Below are 14,602 nucleotides of genomic sequence, written 5' to 3' on the forward strand. Positions count from 1 at the left end.
CTTCCTTCCTTCCTTCCTTCCTTCCTTCCTTCCTCCTTCCTTTCTTCCTTTCTTTTTTCCTTTCCTTTTCTTTTGTTTTTTTTGAGACAGGGTTTCTCTGTACAACTCCCCTGGCTGACCTGGAACTCACTCTGTAGATCAGACTGGCCTTGAACTCATAGATCTGCATACCTCTGCCTCCCAAGTGCTGGGATTAAAGGCATGTGCCACCACTGCCCGGCATACTGGCCATTTCTATGTTATCATTTTTGTAATTGAATGTTTTAAGAGTTATTTTATGTGCATGAACATTTTTGCTTCAATGTGTGTCTATGCACCATGTGTATGCCCGGTAACTGTGGAGACCAGAAGAGGGTATTGGATCTCCAGGGGCTGGAGCTACAGATGACTTTGAGTTGCTGTGGCACATGCATGGGGGGCGGTGGTGGTGGGGATCAAACTGGGGTCCTTTGCAAGATCAGCAAGTGCTTTTACCCTTTGTACCATCTCTCCAGCCTCCTTGTACTTTTTTTTTTTTTTAAAGATGGTGTCTCTTACTGACTTGAAATTTATCAAGTGAGCTGGGCTAGCTGCCTAGTGAGCCCCAAGGATCTGCCTGTCTCCACCTCCCCAGCAATGAGTTGTCAAAAGCTCAGCATTCTGCTCCCCCCACCCTGGGGAGGGGATTGAACTCAGGCCTTCAGGCTTGTAAGTCAAGCATCTTCATTGACTGAGCCATCTCCCCAGCCAGCGGTATTTGTCTTTAAAACTGTATTTATTATATCACTTTGATAAGATTCTAATACCATTTCCGTTGTTTTGTTTTCTGAGACAGGGTTTCTCTGTGTTAGCCCTAGCTGTCCTGGAACTCACTCTGTAGACCAGGCTGGCCTCAAACACACAGAAATCCTCCTGCCTCTGTCTCTCAGGTGTTAGGACTAAAGGCGTGTGCTACCAAACCTGGCTCTACTAATGCCATTTTTTTTTTTTTTTGGTTTTTTGAGACAGGGTTTCTCTGTGGCTTTGGAGGCTGTCCTGGAACTAGCTCTTGTAGACCAGGCTGGTCTCGAACTCACAGAGATCCGTCTGCCTCTGCCTCCTGAGTGCTGGGATTAAAGGCATGCACCACCAACGTCCGGCCTACTAATGCCATTTTAAGGTCCATTACTTTTGAGGAAAATGTTACCAAAGTGGAAAACACTGTGGTGGCTGATTCAATAATGCATAGTGTCTGGAATACTCCTACAGTGCTTTTCATCAGATCTGTTACAGAAGGAATGTATTTGTAGTCATCTCCTGTGAACATGGTTGGCCTTGCTGATTGCTCAACTTATATTCTATTCATTTTGTTTGGGATTTTTTTAAGTGTTAGCCACATAGTAAACAGCATATTTTGAAATTTTGTCACATTTATGATATTCCAAGCTCCTCATGTACATTCTGTGATAGTGCCTTGAGTTTTTTATTTCTTAAAAAATAAAACTTCTTTTCTCAAGTTTATCGTTTTTCAGATTTTTCTTTTTTAATATTGGGTTGTTCTGACCCACAGCTCCCTTGTGCATTTTGGTTTGATGACACGGTGGAAAAAGAAACCAAATAAAGAAATGTAAAGATGAAAAAAACAAATCCAGTAAAGCAATGAGTGTTTTCCTGGAATTGCCGAGAGCAGGGTGAGATGGAAGGTCCTGGCTGGTAGTTAGAGTTTGACACATCAGCACAACAAACTGTGCAGACTATGGTTCCCTGCGGATGGAGCTCAAGGGTAAGTGCAGTTGGGTTGTGTGGGTTTGTGGTGTGGGAAGACGCTCTGCCTCTGGTCCAGCAGCGACCACACTCTTTTCTCGTTAGCTTAGCTGAAAATCTGCTTTCTTGCCTTGGATGTAAATTCTCTTCTCTTTCTTTTTTCTTGGCCTGCAATAGGAAATCAAATTAGACAGATGAGAAAGAAGTTATAAAAGAAGCATCAGGTGGGCAATAAATAAATGAAACAAAGGTTAAGTGTTATATTGACTTGTCCAAGGTCACATTTGTGATGTCTTCTGAGTGATGCTGTTCATGAAGAACATGGGTAAATAACTTGCAGGAGAGGGCCTTCCTACATCCCCCACCCGCCGGTGTTTCATCTTCCTCCATAACAAAGAATGTAGTTGAAGGCCAAAAATAACTCCTCACCAGGTAAATAAGATTGCAAAAATCTAGATACTTTGATCCATTCTCACATGGAATTCAAGAAATTATTTTCATCAATTTTGTCTCCACTATTTGATGAGTGAAGGCTGTGACGGGAACATTGCTCAGTTAGTAAGTTTTCTTACTGTCTTCTCTATGAATATATGGATGCTGCTGGTAGTCTTTGGAGGAGGGCTACTCTCCTTCCTGTGCTGCTTGGCACCCTACCCTTTGTACATGGTCCTGTTTGTACTGAATCATGTGTGGGCTGCCCCGATTCCATTTTCCCACATGGTCTCAGTTTCTAGACCAGTCCAATCTGAGATGTGGGTAACAGAAGCTCATCGAATCACCCAGAAGTGCTGCAGGCCTCCTAGGTTCCAGGTAGGGGGACAAGCAGATATACTGAGCTCCCAGGGTCTCCAGGGCCAACCATGGAGCATCAGTGACAGCACTAGCAATGGTAGCAGGAGCATAAACAGCAGTGGCAGCAATGTCAGCAACAGTCCCAGCAGCAACAGTGTCAACAGCAGTAACAACAACAACATTGAGAGAAGTACCAGTGCCAACAGTGGCAATAATAACAGTACCAAGAGCAGCTGTGTCAGCAACAGCATAGACAACAACAGTAGTAACAATAACAGCAGCAACATCAACAACTATATTGACAGCAGTGTCAACACTAACTGTAACAGCTGCAGCAATAGTGAAAACAGCGGTGGGAGGAGTTGCAAAAATAATAGGAATAACAGCTGTAGCATCACCAGTAGCAACAGCAATAATAGCAATGATAACAACAGTCACAACAGCAGTACCATCAATAGTAACACCAATGGCAGCATGAACAGCAGAAGCAGCAGCAACAATCCCAGCCCTGAAAACAGTAACAACAATAGCAACCATCGCAATAGAACTAATGGCAGCATGAATGGTGCTAGTGGCAGCATTGACAAGAATAGTAGTAACAGTGACAGCAGGAATGGCCACAGCAAAAGAAGCAAGGATGGCAACAGCAGCACCACTAAAAATGACAGCCACAGCAAGAACAACAGCAGGAACACCAAGAACAGCATCACAAACAATAGCCACTGCATAAAAAGTCACAGCAGCTTCAACAACAGTCGAAGCAACATTAACATGAGTGACAGTAGTAGCAGCAATAGCAGCAGCATAAAGAGCAGCTATAACAAAAAAAGGAAAAATAATAGCAGCAAACACGTTAATGTCAACAGTAACCGCAACAACAGTAACAGCAGCAGCAACAACAGAAACAGCAGCAGCATAAACAGTAAATGTAGCAATAGCAACAGTAACACCAACAGTGACAGCGGCAGCAAGAACAGAAACATCAGCAGCAGGAACAGCGGCAGCAAGAACAGAAACAGCAGCAACAGTAACAGTGACCATAGAGGCAAGAACAGTGACAACAGAAACCATAGCAGTGACAGCAGCAATACCAACAGCAACAACAACAATACCAACAGTGACAGCAGCAGCAACAACAGTAACAGCAACAACAGTAACAGTGACCATAGTAATAGCAGGAACAGTAACAGTAGATGCAAGAGTAATTGCAGCAACGGAAACTGCAACAACAGCAACAGAATCAATTGCAACGATGACAACAGGAACACACACAGGAACAGGAACAGTAACAGCAACAACACTAACAGTGACAGCAGCAGCAAGAACAGTAATAGCAGCAACACCAACAGAGGTAGTGACAGCTGCAATACCAACAGCAACAGCAACAGTAACAGCATCAACAGCAACAGTGACAGCAGAAACACAAACAGTGACAGAATCAATAGCAACAGTGACAGCAGAAACACCAACAGTGACAGCAGCAGCAAGAACAATAACAGCATCAACAGCAACAGTGACAGCAACAACACCAACAGTGATAGTAGCAGCAAGAACAGAAACAGCAGCAACAGTAACAGTGACCATAGAGGCAAGAACAGTGACAACAGAAACCATAGCAGTGACAGCAGCAATACCAACAGCAACAACAACAATACCAACAGTGACAGCAGCAGCAACAACAGTAACAGCAACAACAGTAACAGTGACCATAGAAGCAAGAACAGTGACAACAGCAACCATAGCAGTGACACCAGCAGTAACAACAGTAACAGCAACAACACCAACAGTGACAGCAGCATCAACAGTAACAGCAACAACAGCATCAGAGACAACAGCTTCAAGAACTGTAACTGCAGCAACAGTAACAGAGACATCAGCAGCAAGAACAGTAACAGCAGCCACATCAACAGTGACTATAGAAGCAAGAACAGTGACAACATCAACACCTCCAGCAGCAGTGACAGCAGCAACAGTAGTAGTGATAGCAGCAATTCCAACAGTGATAGCAGCAGCAAGAACAGGAACAGCAGCCACAGTAACAGTGACCAAAGAAGCAAGAACAGTGACAACAGCAACTGTAGCAGTGACCCTAGCAGTAACAACAATAACAGCAACAAGACCAACAGTGACAACAGTAGTAAGAACAGAAACAGCAGCAATTGTGACAGCAGCAACAGCAACAGTGAACATAGAAGCAAGAACAGTGACAACAGCAACACCAACAGCAGCAGTGACAGCAGCAACAGCAACAGTTGTGGCAGCAGCATCAGCAATAGCAACTGCAATAGTAACAGCAATACCAACAGTGACATCAGCAGCAAGAACAATAACAGCCACACCAACAGTGACAGCAGCAGCAAGAACAATAACAGCCACACCAACAGTGACAGCAGCAGCAAGAACAGTAACAGCAGCAACAGTAACAGTGACCAAAGAAGCAAGAACAGTGACAAAAGCAACTGTAGCAGTGACACTAGCAGTAACAACAATAACAGCAACAACACCAACAGTGACAACAGTAGTAAGAACAGAAACAGCAGCAACTGTGACAGCAGCAACAGCAACAGTGAACATAGAAGCAAGAACAGTGACAACAGCAACACCAACAGCAGCAGTGACAGCAGCAACAGCAACAGTTGTGGCAGCAGCATCAGCAATAGCAACAGCAATAGTAACAGCAATACCAACAGTGATATCAGCAGCAAGAACAATAACAGCCACACCAACAGTGATATCAGCAGCAAGAACAATAACAGCAACAGCAACAGTAACAGCAGCAGCAAGAACAGTAACAGCAGCCACACTAACAGTGACAGCAGCAGCAAGAACAATAACAGCAGCAGCAAGAACAGTAACAGCAACAACAGCATCAGAGACAACAGCTTCAAGAACTGTAACTGCAGCAACAGTAACAGTAACAGCAACATTAGCAGCAAGAACAGTAACAGCAGCCACAGAAACAGTGACAGCAGCAATAAGAACAGTAACAGCAGCCACACAAACAGTGACCATAGAAGCAAGAACAGTCACAACTGTAGCAGTGACATCAGCAGTAACAACAGTAACAGCAACAACACCAACAGTGACAGCAGCAGCAAGAACAGTAACAGCAGCAGCAAGAAAAGTGACAACAGCAACCATAGCAGTGACACCAGCAGTAACAACAGTGACAGCAACAATACCAACAGTGACAACAGCAGCAAGAACAGTAACAGCAGCCACACGAACAGCAACAGTGACAGTAGCAACAGTAACAGTGACCATAGAAGCAAGAACAGTGACAACAGCAACTGTAGCAGTGACACCAGCAGTAACAACAGTAACAGCAACAACACCAACAGTGACAGCAGCACCAACAGTAACAGTAATAACAGCATCAGAGACAACAGCTTCAAGAACTGTAACTGCAGCAGCAGTAACAATAACAGCGACATTAGCAGCAAGAACAGTAACAGCAGCCACACAAACAGTGACCATAGAAGCAAGAACAGTCACAACTGTAGCAGTGACATCAGCAGTAACAACAGTAACAGCAGCCACACCAACAGTGAACACAGAAGCAAGAACAGTGACAACAGCAACTCTAGCAGTGACACCAGCAGTAACAACAATAAGAGCAACAACACCAACAGTAACAGCAGCAGCAAGAACAGTAACAGCAGCCATACCAACAGTGACAGCAACAGCAAGAGCAGTAACAGCAGCAATAGTAATAGCGACCATAGAAGCAAGAACAGTGACAACAGCAACCATAGCAGTGACACCAGCAATAACAACAGTGACAGCAACAATACCAACAGTGACAACAGCAGCAAGAACAGTGACAACTGTAGCAGTGACATCAGCGGTAACAACAGTAACAGCAACAACACCAACAGTGACAACAGTAGTAAGAATAGAAACAGCCGCAACAGTGACAGTAGCAACAGCAACAGTGAACATAGAAGCAAGAACAGTGACAACAGCAACACCAACAGCAGCAGTGACAGCAGCAACAGCAACAGTGGTGGCAGCAGCATCAGCAACAGCAACAGTAAAAGTAACAGCAATAACAACAATGATATCAGCAGCAAGAACAATAACAGCAACAGCAACAGTAACAGCAGCGGCAAGAACAGTAACAACAGCCACACCAACAGTGACAGCAGCAGCAAGAACAATAACAGCCACACCAACAGTGACAGCAGCAGCAAGAACAGTAACAGCAGCAACAGTAACAGTGACCAAAGAAGCAAGAACAGTGACAACAGCAACTGTAGCAGTGACACTAGCAGTAACAACAATAACAGCAACAACACCAACAGTGACAACAGTAGTAAGAACAGAAACAGCAGCAACTGTGACAGCAGCAACAGCAACAGTGAACATAGAAGCAAGAACAGTGACAACAGCAACACCAACAGCAGCAGTGACAGCAGCAACAGCAACAGTGGTGGCAGCAGCATCAGCAACAGCAACAGTAAAAGTAACAGCAATAACAACAATGATATCAGCAGCAAGAACAATAACAGCAACAGCAACAGTAACAGCAGCGGCAAGAACAGTAACAACAGCCACACCAACAGTGACAGCAGCAGCAAGAACAATAACAGCCACACTAACAGTGACAGCAGCAGCAAGAACAGTAACAGCAGCAACAGTAACAGTGACCAAAGAAGCAAGAACAGTGACAACAGCAACTGTAGCAGTGACACTAGCAGTAACAACAATAACAGCAACAAGACCAACAGTGACAACAGTAGTAAGAACAGAAACAGCAGCAACTGTGACAGCAGCAACAGCAACAGTGACCACACAAGCAAGAACAGTGACAACAGCAACCCTAGTAGTGACACCAGCAGTAACAACAGTAAGAGCAAGAACACCAACAGTGACAGCAGAAGCAAGAACAGTAACAGCAGCCACACCAACAGTGACCACACAAGCAAGAACAGTGACAACAGCAACCCTAGCAGTGACACCAGCAGTAACAACAGTAAGAGCAACAACACCAACAGTGACAGCAGCAGCAAGAACAGTAACAGCAGCCACACCAACAGTGACCACAGAAGCATGAATAGTGACAACAGCAACCCTAGCAGTGACACCAGCAGTAACAACAGTAAGAGCAACAACACCAACAGTAACAGCAGCAGCAGGAACAGTAACAGCAGCAGCAAGAATAGTAACAGCAACAACAGCATCAGAGACAACAGCTTCCAGAACCGTAACTGCAGCAACAGTAACAGTAACAGTGAAATCAGCAGCAAGAACAGTAACAGCAGCCACACCAACAGTGACAGCAGCAGCAAGAACAGTAACAGCAGCAGCAGCAACAGCAACAGTGACACCAGCAGCGAGAACAGTAACAGCAGCAGCAAGAACAGTGACAACAGCAACCATAGCAGTGACACCAGCAGTAACAACAGTGACAGCAACAACACCAACAGTGACAACAGCAGCAAGAACAGTGACAGCAGCCACACCAACAGTGACAGCAGCAGTAAGAACAGTAACAGCAACAACAGCATCAGAGACAACAGCTTCCGGAACTGTAACTGCAGCAACAGTAACAGTAACAGTGAAATCAGCAGCAAAAACAGTAACAGCAGCAACAGCAACAGCAACAGTGACAGCAGCAACAGCAACAATGACACCAGCAGCGAGAACAGTAACAGCAGCAGCAAGAAAAGTGACAACAGCAACCATAGCAGTGACACCAGCAGTAACAACAGTGACAGCAACAATACCAACAGTGACAACAGCAGCAAGAACAGTAACAGCAGCCACACGAACAGCAACAGTGACAGTAGCAACAGTAACAGTGACCATAGAAGCAAGAACAGTGACAACAGCAACTGTAGCAGTGACACCAGCAGTAACAACAGTAACAGCAACAACACCAACAGTGACAGCAGCACCAACAGTAACAGTAATAACAGCATCAGAGACAACAGCTTCAAGAACTGTAACGTCAGCAACAGTAACAGTAACAGAGACATTAGCAGCAAGAACAGTAACAGCAGCCACACAAACAGTGATCATAGAAGCAAGAACAGTGACAACAGCAACTCTAGCAGTGACACCAGCAGTAACAACAGTAACAGCAACAACACCAACAGTGACAGCAGCAGCAAGAACAGTAATAGCAGCCACAGTAATAGTGACAGCAGCAGCAAGAACAGTAACAGCAGCAACAGTAACAGTGACCAAAGAAGCAAGAACAGTGACAACAGCAACTATAGCAGTGACACTAGCAGTAACAACAATAACAGCAACAGCACCAACAGTGACAACAGTAGTAAGAACAGAAACAGCAGCAACTGTGACAGCAGCAACAGCAACAGTGAACATAGAAGCAAGAACAGTGACAACAGCAACACCAACAGCAGCAGTGACAGCAGCAACAGCAACAGTTGTGGCAGCAGCATCAGCAATAGCAACTGCAATAGTAACAGCAATACCAACAGTGACAGCAGCATCAAGAACAATAACAGCAACACCAACAGTGACAGCAGCAACAGCAACAGTAACAGCAGCAGCAAGAACAGTAACAGCAGCCACACTAACAGTGACAGCAGCAGCAAGAACAATAACAGCAGCAGCAAGAACAGTAACAGCAACAACAGCATCAGAGACAACAGCTTCAAGAACTGTAACTGCAGCAGCAGTAACAATAACAGCGACATTAGCAGCAAGAACAGTAACAGCAGCCACACCAACAGTGACCACACAAGCAAGAACAGTGACAACAGCAACCCTAGCAGTGACACCAGCAGTAACAACAGTAAGAGCAACAGTACCAACAGTAACAGCAGCAGCAAGAACAATAACAGCAACAGTGACAGCAACAACAACAGTAACAGCAGCAACTGCAACAGTAACAGCAGCAGCAAGAACAGTAACAGCAACAACAGCATCAGAGACAACAGCTTCAAGAACTGTAACTGCAGCAGCAGTAACAATAACAGCGACATTAGCAGCAAGAACAGTAACAGCAGCCACACCAACAGTGAACACAGAAGCAAGAACAGTGACAAAAGCAACCATAGCAGTGACACCAGCAGTAACAACAATAAGAGCAACAACACCAACAGTAACAGCAGCAGCAAGAACAGTAACAGCAGCCATACTAACAGTGACAGCAACAGCAAGAGCAGTAACAGCAGCAATAGTAATAGCGACCATAGAAGCAAGAACAGTGACAACAGCAACCATAGCAGTGACACCAGCAGTAACAACAGCAAGAGCAACAACACCAACAGCGACAGCAGCAGCAAGAACAGTAACAGCAGCAGCAAGAATAGTAACAGCAACAATAGCATCAGAGACAACAGCTTCCAGAACTGTAACTGCAGCAACAGTAACAGTAACAGTGAAATCAGCAGCAAGAACAGTAACAGCAGCCACATCAACAGTGACAGCAGCAGCAAGAACAGTAACAGCAGCAACAGCAACAGCAACAGTGACAGCAACAACAGCAACAATGACACCAGCAGCAAGAACAGTAACAGCAGCAGCAAGAAAAGTGACAACAGCAACCAAAGCAGTGACACCAGCAGTAACAACAGTGACAGCAACAACACCAACAGTGACAGCAGCAGCAAGAACAGTGACAGCAGTAACAGCAACAGTAACAGTGACCATAGAAGCAAGAACAGTGACAACAGCAACTGTAGCAGTGACACCAGCAGTAACAACAGTAACAGCAACAACACCAACAGTGACAGCAGCACCAACAATAACAGTAATAACAGCATCAGAGACAACAGCTTCAAGAACTGTAACGTCAGCAACAGTAACAGTAACAGCGACACAAGCACCAAGAACAGTAACAGCAGCCACACCAACAGTGACCACAAAAGCAAGAACAGTGACAACAGCAACTCTAGTAGTGACACCAACAGTAACAACAGTAACAGCAACAACACCAACAGTGACAGCAGCAGCAAGAACAGTAACAGCAGCAACAGTAACAGTGACAGCAGCAGCAAGAACAGTAACAGCAGCAACAGTAACAGTGACCATAGAAGCAAGAACAGTGACAACAGCAACTCTAGTAGTGACACCAACAGTAACAACAGTAACAGCAACAACACCAAGAGTGACAGCAGCAGAAAGAACAGTAACAGCAGCAACAGTAACAGTGACAGCAACAACAAGAACAGTAACAGCAGCAACAGTAACAGTGACAGCATCAGCAAGAACAGTAACAGCAGCAACAGTAACAGTGACCATAGAAGCAAGAACAGTGACAACAGCGGCTGTAGCATTGATAGCAGCAGCAAGAACATTAACAGCAGCAACAATAACAGTGACCATAGAAGCAAGAACAGTGACAACTGTAGCAGTGACATCAGCAGTAACAACAGTAACAGCAACAACACCAACAGTGACAACAGTAGTAAGAACAGAAACAGCAGCAATTGTGACAGCAGCAATGGCAACAGTGACCATAGAAGCAAGAACAGTGACAACAGCAACACCAACAGCAGCAGTGACAGTAGCAACAGCAACAGTGGTGGCAGCAGCATCAGCAATAGCAACCGCAATAGTAACAGCAATACCAACAGTGACAGCAGCAGCAAGAACAATAACAGCAACAGCAACAGTAACAGCAGCAGCAAGAACAGTAACAGCAGCCACACCAACAGTGACAGCAACAGCAAGAGCAGTAACAACAGCAATAGTAACAGCGACCATAGAAGCAAGAACAGTGACAACAGCAACCATAGCAGTGACACCAGCAGTAACAACAGCAAGAGCAACAACACCAACAGCGACAGCAGCAGCAAGAACAGTAACAGCAGCAGCAAGAATAGTAACAGCAACAATAGCATCAGAGACAACAGCTTCCAGAACTGTAACTGCAGCAACAGTCACAGTAACAGTGACATTAGCAGCAAGAACAGTAACAGCAGCCACACCAACAGTGATCACAGAAGCAAGAACAGTGACAACAGCAACCGTAGCAGTGACACCAGCAGTAACAAAAGTAACAGCAACAATACCAAGAATAACAGAAGCAGCAAGAACAGTAACTGCAGCAACAGCAACAGTGACAGCAGCAACAGCAACAGTGACACCAGCAGCAAGAAAAGTAACAGCAGAAGCAAGAAAAGTGACAACAGCAACTGTAGCGGTGACACCAGCAGTAACAACAGTGACAGCATCCACACCAACAGTGACAGCAGCAGCAAGAACATTAACAGCAGCAACAGCAACAGTGTCCATAGAAGCAAGAACAGTGACAACTGTAGCAGTGACACCAGCTGTAAGAACAGTAACAGCAACAACACTAACAGTGACAGCAGCAGCAAGAACAGTAACAATAGCAGAAAGAACAGTGACAGCAGCCACATCAACAGTGACAGCAGTAGCAAGAACAATAGCAGCATCAATAGTGACATCAGCAACAGCAACAGTGACCATAGAAGCAACAACAGTGACAACAGCAACACCTACAGTAACAGCATCAACAGCAACAGTGACAGCAGCAGCAAGAACAGTAACAGCACCAACGGTAACAGTGACCATAGAAGCAAGAACAGTGACAACAGCAACACCAACAGTAACAGCATCAACAGCAACAGTGATAGCAGCACCAACAGTGACAGCAACAATAGCATCAGAGACAACAGCTTCAAGAACTGTAACTGCAGCAACAGCAACAGTAACAGTGACATCAGCAGCAAGAACAGTAACAGCAGCCACACCAACAGTGACCATAGAAGCAAGAACAGTGACAACAGCAACACCAACAGTAGCAGTGACAGCACCAACAGCAACAGTGGTGGCAGCAGTATCAGCGACAGCAACAGCAATAGTAACAGCAACACCAACAGTGACATCAGCAACAAGAACAATAACAGCAACAGTAACAGTGACAGTACTGTCAGCAGCAGCAACAAAATTAACAGCAACAGTGACAACAGCAACAGTAAAAGCAACAACACTAACAGTGACAGCAGCAGTAAGAACAGTAACTGCAGCAGTAGTAAGAATAACAGCAGCAACAGTGACAAAAGCAACAAGATCAATAACAGCAACTGTGACAGCAGCAACACCAACAGCAACAGTAATGGCAGCAACAGCAACAGTGACAGTAACAGCAAGAACAGTAACTGCAGCGTCAAGAACAATAAGAGCAGCAACAAGAACAGTAATAGCACCAGTAAGAGCAGTAACAGCAGCAACACCAACAGTAACAGCAGCAACATCAATGGTGACCACAGCAGCAAGAACAGTGACAATAGCAAAACCAACAGTAGCAGTGACATCAGTAAGAACAGTAATAGCAGCAACAGCAACAGAATCAATAACAATGATAGCAGCAACAACACCAGTAACAGTGACAGCAACAGCAACAGTAACAGCAACAACAGTGACAACAGCAACAAGAAGTGTAACTGCCACAATAGCACCAGTAACAGTGACAGTAACAGCAACAAGAAGTGTAACTGCCACAACAGCACCAGTAACAGTGACAGCAACAACAGCAACAGTGACAACAGCAACAGTAAGCAGCAATATTAATAGCAGCAATAGAACAATAACTGCAACAATAGCAACCGTTAACTGTAACAGCTGCAGCAGCAACACCAACAATAACAGCAACAGAACCACCAAAGAAAGAGCAGGCCACCATTCAGCTCCCACAAATTGTCAATAAGAGGAAATGCCTGTTCCAGATTCCTACACTGGTTTTGTCACAGATCCTGGGAATTCAGCATTTCTCACTTTAGAAAAGATTATGTGGCTGAAAAAAGAACTAGGTGTCCCATGGCTTCCAGCATGTGACATCAGGTCCAGTTGAGACCTATTTTCTCAACAGCAGTTCCAGAAAAGCCTCAGACCCCTGGGTATCAGCAGCTTGCTGCCCTGGGACTTGTGTTACACACTGAACAGAAAATTTTCTCTATCTTCATCAAGTTTTGCCTTTATATGCTAAGAAAGCCCTTTGCATAAAATTTCTGTTTGGCATGTGTGAGCCGTCAGCATCACTGCTCTTGGGTCATGATCAAGTGAAAAGAAGGGTATGTGAACACAAGTATAGTGACACCTTCCAACAGGTAACTGAGGTGTCTGTTCATGGCCTAATGGGTGGGTAGTATATACAGTGTGGATACACCAGGCAAAGGAAAAATTCTTGTTATGAGTGTGACAGGGACAGACATGCAAGATTTCTTATGTTACTCAGAGAAGTATGCAAAATAAAATTATATATAGATATGAATTATTTCTGGAATTTTCCATTTAATATTTCCAAACTCCAATGGAAGCTGAAGGACCATGGGTTATTGAAAAGATGGAAATAAAAACCACAGATAAGGGAGTCTACTTGAATGTTTCTATAATCTTGTCACTTTATTTTTAATACTATTTTCTATTTGTATGTCTATGTATCTATGTCATATTTATCCAAATGGTAGAATGAATACTTTTATATTTTATGTTTCTGTTTTTTTCCAATAGCAATGTATTTTTTGACAACTTTTCTTGTCAGTGGATATAAATGTCTCTTTTTAAAAAATGGCTGAATAGTGTTTTATAGTATGGCATATAATAATTCATTCAACTGAAGATTTCCAACTGAAGAGCATTTAGGTTGCTTCTAGTCCTTTGCTGCACTAAAAGATGCTTTTACATGTAAAAGCATTTCACACATGTAAATTTCAAGAGGTTGTGACTGGGTAAAGGCAGACAGACAGGTGTCACCCTGTTTCTATGGTTGGGCTGCCTGTTTGGAGGATTCAGTGCATGGTCACAGTCATGTTGGTCCTGCATATTCTTCCCCAGGACAGTGTGTTCCAGGTAGTTTGATCTCTGATGGCCAGAGGAATGCCAGTGCCATGTCAGTTCACATTCTTCTGGTTATGAAGAAGGTGGTGGGACTCTCCTTTCTGCTGAGTCAGCTGCCCAGCCCCTTCCTGTTTCCTGCTTTTGGGCAACTGTTCTTGTAGCATTGTTAGAGTTCTCCATATATGTTCAGAAAGCCAGCCCTTTGTATAGTACTAAACACTTTATCCAGGTTTCTCAGTGATGACAGTATTTCAACTCAACTTTGAATTTTTGTAACTGCAGACAGACTAGTCTTTCTCTTATAGGC

Source organism: Cricetulus griseus, chromosome 2 (assembly GCF_003668045.3).
Source record: "Cricetulus griseus strain 17A/GY chromosome 2, alternate assembly CriGri-PICRH-1.0, whole genome shotgun sequence".
In the NCBI taxonomy this organism is placed as follows: Eukaryota; Metazoa; Chordata; class Mammalia; order Rodentia; family Cricetidae; genus Cricetulus; species Cricetulus griseus.